Source organism: Cephus cinctus, unplaced genomic scaffold, assembly GCF_000341935.2.
Source record: "Cephus cinctus unplaced genomic scaffold, Ccin1 Ccin1_scaffold0171, whole genome shotgun sequence".
Classification (NCBI taxonomy): Eukaryota; Metazoa; Arthropoda; class Insecta; order Hymenoptera; family Cephidae; genus Cephus; species Cephus cinctus.
The window spans coordinates 128,621-136,424 of NW_014332895.1; positions in this window are offsets into that span (position 1 = coordinate 128,621).

Here is a 7,804-nt window from a genome sequence, read left to right on the forward strand (position 1 = left end):
AATATTTATATATATATATATATATATATATATATATATATATTGCACATATATGTATATTGTGTCCAGCAATTATATTGTAAAATGTTGAAAACAGATATTTGAAAAACGTTACTTGTGCAAGGAGAACGTTTTAAATTTGTCGAAAAAAAAAAGAATTTTGACTGGTTATGTATATATGCATGTATGTGTGTGTGTATATATATATATATATATATATATATATATATATATACATATACATATATGTATATACGGTATATAAAAATGCGCGCATCGAACTTGACACTGTTGACTAACAAGATATAAATTGCAAAATATCTTTTTCATTTTTTTCTTCTCGTTGGGACTGAATGCTTAAAAGCAGCATAGCGATTTTACGTAATCGGATGATATAACGGTGGTGATTTACGATGCTCGGATTTATTATTGCACCACCACGCATATTTATAACTTCGTTTCTCACTTTACTATATACACAACATATGCAACAACTATCATTATTGGTCTTTTACTGTTATTACCATTGCGGAACAATTATTATTGTTACTACTGTGAAATTGCAGAAGTCTACGAGAAGAAAATATAATTTTAATTAGGAATCATTGATAATTCGGCAATTACGTACATTTCATTTTTTGTAGTGAAGAGCGTGACGTAGAATTTCGTTGGTCTTATCTATGCTCCGATTATTTGTACGTTTAATGGTATTAACATGTTATATTAAAATAGATTAGTTGGTGAATTGTTGATTCCTGAGTTCTACCTTGTACTCCGTTCAGTGCGCAGGTCTTTCTGTGTTCTGTTTAATTATTTTGAATTGGATATACAATTGAAGTTACATAGTTGCATTTTCCGTATTTGCAATTTTTCGTCCACACGGATACAAACTGATACACGCAGCGCTCTTCTACTATCGTGCATACCATTTGAATAATAATAATGGTGAAAACTCCAGGAGGTCTTAATTTACACTGGCTTGTGATTGGTTCAATAACGGGGCCGTTGAATGTGGAAGGGGCATTTTATCGTTGGGAGTTTCTAATATTGCGACTATGGAACTTTGAGTGCACTCAAGTTTTTTGTAAATTGTAGCAACAAATGGATTCGACGGTTCGATGGCTTAAGGAAGGATTTCTGGAGTACGTTTAGAAACCTCTTTAGAGTCGACTGTAGTATCATTCTATGCTCTTCATAATAACAATAATAAAGAGAGACGCAACGTGCCCGAATTGTCTTAAGTAAGTTTCTGAACGCATCCCTGGAATATAGGCAGGTGCAAAATACAAATAGACTAGGTATAGCCACGATGGTCTGGTTTGAACAGCCGTATCCTTCGAACGTACTCCGATTAGTTCTTGCTACTTTTTTTGAGTTGCTCTAATGGCTTAGTGATCGCATAGTGTATTTGTATTCATCATTTCATTTTATTATCGGTGTTAGTCATAAATATATCAGTATACAAAGATAAAATTCAACCAAGCTTGTTTCGATCGGATCTCTGTTCTTCGCTTCTGTATTTCAATCTAGTTTTGAATCAGTGGACGACTTCGGACGCGTGGAGATCATCACCTACGCAAGAAAGCCCTGGGGAAGTCCTTCGCGTTCTCCGGGGACTGGATATGCCTGCAGACTCCTAAACAGTACAGAAGCATGCTCATCAAATCGGGAAGAATCTGAATTCACCTTCTGTAGAGGAAAGGAAGCAGATCCTATTCAAACTCAGGGTGCCAATCACCAGAGTTACTTTCTACATGGTCTTGATTTCCTTGTTTTTGCGTATACAGGGTGTCCCATTTGAAACAAAGCACCTAAATATCTTCTAAGGCAGGCAAGTAAGAGAAAAATGTTTTAGACAAAAGTTGTAGGGTTTCGAGGGGGACATACGATCCATGCATTATTTTAAGCTTTCAACGTTATGCTTGCATGCTGCAAGCACAAGGAGCTTTTTTTAAAATGGCAACCGCACTTTTCACTCTAATAAAAGCTATTCCTCTTGTAGAGTTGTTTTGAGATACCTCATTTTCCATGTCATTCCCTCTAATTTAACGAAAAAAATACTATGAAAATGAGTTCCATACTCGAATTGGGTATTCAGACTTTATTAGCGTGACCCAGGATGCACCACGTGGAGGTTAAGTCTGCTTTGCATCCCTTGCGAAAAAAAAAGAAAAAAATAGCGCGAACATGTAATAGGGAAGTTTCTGAGAGTTTACAGGAGATGTTCAATGTTTCCACCATTTAACTTGCAGGCATAACTCAATCGGTAGTCCATTCAGAATATTTGATGGTTTTCGGTTTACTTTTAAAATTCATCACAAATTTTTAGTATTAGATAGCCCCCCTCCCACTTCGACTTTTCACATTTTTCTTTATACCAATCAATGGGTGGTCGTTTGGTGGTATTTGGTCAATATTAACTAATCGGTTTAAGGCTGCTGTCTAGCTGGTTTAGCTATATATATTGCGTGACGTCACAAGCGAGGAAACGTATTTTCCGTTATTCTCCTTCATTTCTAAATGATTCAGCAAAATCTTTGATGAGCCTGCTTCGTTATGCGATACGGCTGGCGGCTCTTCTCAATTTAGGTGCGAAAAATGTTTCAATTGTTAGAGAAATGTACGTAAAGAAATCGTGCATTTCTGGCCTGTCAAAACATCATGGGCGCCGCCATTACGACCGTTCACTAAATCCCATTTTTCTGCGATTCAGGACACTCATCACACTTAAATCGAGAAGAGCCGCCTTGCTATGGACGATACAAAGCGGGCTGATCTAATAATTTTGTCAATAACTGTTTGACAAACGCAAAAAACGGCAAATTAGATTCGGCCCGTATTTTACTATCTTGAGAATCCAATAGATGGCGCTAGCTGTTCCTCGCTGTAGATCTCAGTAACGTGAGCGATTTGCGGGGCCCGTAGCATAGTACCGTTGTGTCAAAACTACACACATGCATATATAGTATATGTGTGTAGCTAAGTTTGCTGGCGAAGAGCTAAGCCAGCCTAGACGCTTGGCTCGACTCGCTATATATATATATTCTTTACGCCACTTTCTTGTCAGCCGTCCACGAGGTAGCTATTTAAAAAGTAATAGTACTTACAGTTTTCAGAAAATGTTGGTATCAAGCTGAAAAAGTTGTATTTTATTTGTTATTAACAATTTAATTGTTTAAACGACGAACTTCGCTTGATAAGATTATATTTTATGCTTTTCAATGTAAGAACATTTAACGCCTAATACGAGATTCGTATCATTAGTCAGTCACTCGTTAGTCGTTTAGACAATTAAATTGTGAATAACAAATTAAATATAACTTTTTCAGCTTAGTACCAAAACTTTCTACAATCTGTATGCATTATATTATTATTTTTTTAACAATTAGCATAGACTATCGCAAAGACTAATATTGCAAACGTAACGGAATATTAGAATATTTTTTACAAGAAGAGTCTCCAACAATCGGATTTTTGTAATCTTTTTTACTCATGGTACGTGAAGTTGAGAATTCGAATAGTAATTTCCCAAAGCAGGTCTATGTCATATTCAAAAATTCTCAAGAAAGTTAACTTTGAAGTTTTGTGAGTCCGTTATATGTACATCAAATGTGTCAGAATATTTAAGCAGGCCGTTTAACGCACCCGGTAACGCTCGAGCTTACCGAGCGCGGGGTCGCTGGTTCGAGTCTCACTTGTAGCTTTCTTTTTTCCACCCAATTCGCATAATTACGTCATTTAAATATAAAAATCACCAAATCTATACCAATTCACAGATATATAATTCCAATCTTCAATGAAAATCGCACGTTTTATTTTTAATTATCTCGAGCTTCAAAAATTGTACTTTTGAATGTAAATATCAGTGTTTAGCTACCAGTAACTATAACGAACAAGATTTTTAGAGCGGAAATGAAAAATGATGAAATTCTCTTTACTATAAAAGCAACATGATAAGAAAAGTAATGGAGTCGAAGTACTGAACGCGCACAATATAATAAAAAAAAAATTTCTTGACAATTTTGTGAGGTGTCTGGCACCCTTTGCGAAGGAACCCCCAAATATTGCAGCCATGACGCCCCTGTCAGAGCTTCGTACTTTCGCCACCAGTCAACGCTCGAGTCAACACCGAAATTTTTTCCAGACAGATAGCAGCGGTAAAACTGCAGTATACGACTCCGAACTGAAGTTGGCCGCTAGTGACTTAGGTTTTTTGAGGTATCGCCATCTGCCGGATATAATGTGAATCGTATGGAATAGTCACGCCGCCTATTAGAAAATAAATTAACCATAACCGACAGAAATAGTACCAGTCGACCGTCGTGTGCGGGGAACATTGAAATTCCTACTGAGCCTGAATCTGGTGTACTTATGAATTCAAAAATATGTCAATTGTAAAATTTCGATTATTGATAACTTCGATCTGCCAAAAAACGAACCAGTTCTCACTGATCTCGTTGTTTTGCAACTGCGACATTGCCAACGATATTTGTCCGAAAGAAATTCAGCAGTGCATAGAATCATGTCCTTATCGCACACTGGACACTTGAAAGTCCGAACTATGAGTCCGTATCTTTGTGCAAAGGTGATTACCTCAATAGAAGGTTTCTCACCTAGTTTGAATAAATCTATGAACCGTATCACCATTGCAATCGATCACACACAAACCAATTTAAGCAAAAGAAATAATAGCACACTTGTGTTACACGCTTTGCGAGCTACTAACGAAAATCAGGCTTATACATGTTTTACAAAAGCAGACGATACATTGTAGCAAAAAAATCACGAAGCAGTAGATCAAATTTAATGCTCAATGTACAATCACGAGCTTGCACTTATACATACTTATATTTTTAAATAATATTATTTATAAATTAAATATACACATATTTAATATAAAAATATGTAATAATATCTTCATATCAAAATATATGTATACATAATAGGTGCAAACCTGTGTGGCGTAGCACGAAAATTAAACGAAAAAAACTCCAAACATGGAATATTGCGATTACTAGATCATATTTTGTGAAAATATATTTTTATAACAAGATAATATATATGATAACAGTAAAAATATACTCATTTCAAATTTTTAAAGATAGTTGCGCTTTTTTCCGATCAGGAGGCGCCACTATTCTATGCGATTCGCATTACATTTGATAGATCGCGCTACGTTAAAAATCTAAGTCACTAGCAGCCATCTTCAGTTCGGAGTCGTATACTGCAGTTTACCCATAGCAGCCTTAAGACGGTCGTTTAAACGTAGTCGATGCTTCCACCATTCAGGGTTGAAATAGAGTTAATCAATCAAGTTAGCTTATTCCGCTCAAATCTCGTTTTTAATTGGTTAACTCTATTTCAATCCTATACGGTTAACATATGCATAGTTGTATGTATGTACATGCATATCGGGTTATATTTCATCCTATTGAATGCAGGCAAGGAAAGACACCAGGATATTCGTAAATACTGAGGGTACATTCCGAAATTCACTGTCAGTACTACAAGTATTGTCGTGGTCCCTATTTACCTATACGCAATACAATGAGACACTAACATGTTCGCAATACTGGCAGTGAATTTCGGAACGTACCTTGAAAGCTGTCGACTTATATCTCTGTTTACATAGGAAGTATTAACATCAATTAGCTTGACTGCGTCTTATGGAAATAAAATGAGAGGGATGATCTATAATACATTTGGTATTAACTAGGGTAGAGAATAAGACACAATAATGCTTGCAGTACTTGTGGCGAATTTCGGAACGTACTCTGAATGCTGCTAGAATGGCTTGCTCAAGTCCGTAGACATGTATAGTGCTCCTAGAGCGGAAACAATAATTCTGATTGGCTTCTAATCCAGATACATGACAAACGTCTACGCCATGTTCCATTGTATGTATATACATGAACCCTTATTCTTTCTTTGATGAAAAAATGAATAAAACGAACACATGCATTGTTAAGAATAGTTCAGTCCACCAGTAAAGTGACGAAAACTATAGATATGTTCGAAAATGAGCCGAGAGCCCTGAGAGCATTTTGTATCTCATTCAGATATATTCAATAAATAAAGATATGTATCTATAGTAAATTGGAGCACGTAAAAACATTTGCAGAAATAGACCGTAGAACTTGAATACACTTGTTAAACGAAAAGAGACAGGCCGAGTAGCTAGCCTGAAATTTAAAACCTTGAAAAAGATACAAACGTTTACGGACAGCATACCATTGAAACAGCTTTCAAGGTACGTTCCGAAATTCACTGACAGTATTGCGTACATGTTAGTGTCTCGCTCTATTGCGTATAGGTAAATAGGGACCACGACAATACTTGTAGCACTGACAGTGAATTTCGGAACGTACCCCCAGTATTTACGGATATCATGGTGTCTTTCTTTACCTGCATTCAATAAGACGAAATATAACCCGATATGTACATACAACTATGCATATGTTTCTACCCTGTAGGATTGAAATACAGTTAACCAATTAAAAACGAGATTTAAGCGAAATAAGCTAACTGATTGGTTAACTCTATTTCAATCCTGCATGGTGGAAACATTGACTACGTTTAAACGACGGTCTTAAACCGATTAGTTAATACTGACCAAATACCACCAAACGACCACCAATCGATTGATAAAAAAAAATGTCCAAAGTCAAAATGTGGGGGGCAGGGGCTAACTTTGCGGAGGTTCCGTGCGCCCCTATTCGAAGGTAACCCGACGAGCGCACAGTTGTCTCACTCACTTCTTGGATGAGATTGTTCTTTTTGAATTGAACTGCGTACCTATGTGGTGTACATTCCCTGCGAAAATATTGTTCTGCCGACATATCACTGCCAGACGTGGGACGATGGAACGAGCACTGAAATACAAGTATATGTAAATCCTATCTAGGCTCCATGATATAAATATCGAAGCCTTATAAAAACGACAAAAAATATTTAGCGGTTTTCGAAATAAAATAAATGTGCCACTATTTCAGTTTACGTTGGGTTGTTCCTCCTCGTGCGCACTGCTTTATCCCCATCGACATACAGTACTGGACTGCTCACTGTAGCTGCAGAAAGTGTAATCGAGAATAGAAAGAGAGAGCAAATCGTAAGGACCGTGTTGTTCTTTTCTATCATTTTTCTATTGGTCGAAAGGTTTCTGGATGGAAGAGGTTCAGGACTGTAATATGCAAAATAAGAACCATGTGAAAGATTACTCCGCACATCTAGAATGTACGTTGTTGTCCATGTTAGTCGAATCTTGGAGACAGAAGCCTCCGTAAATCGAATTGATCGGTCAAATTTCAATTGTGATTACTTTATGCTAGTTAAGTTTATAAAAATTGAATATTACAAAATGGTGTTTCGTTGTGTTATGTGTGGGCTATCGCGAGACATATATTTTAAGGCAAATACGATAAGCTTTCACAAGTAAGTGAAGTAGAAATATAATCTTAAATTTTATGGTTAACATGGACACTGGAGTATTATAGTCTTTATAATCTATTGTATAGTACACAGTAAACCTGCAAAACAAAAATCATTAAACATAATAAAATATTTTATTTTCGTTTATAAAAGTTTAAAATGAATTGTAATGTATTTACTATTGATTTTTAGATTCCCAATCGACAGGGTGAGAAGGGAAAAATGGTATTCTGCAATGGGACTGCGATACGTATCACACATCACTTGACTAAAATGATCTTGTTTCATAATTAATAATAATTCAAATTTAAGATTATTACATTTATTCATACATTTATATATTAATACAATTGAGTGCATAATAACAGAAAAATAA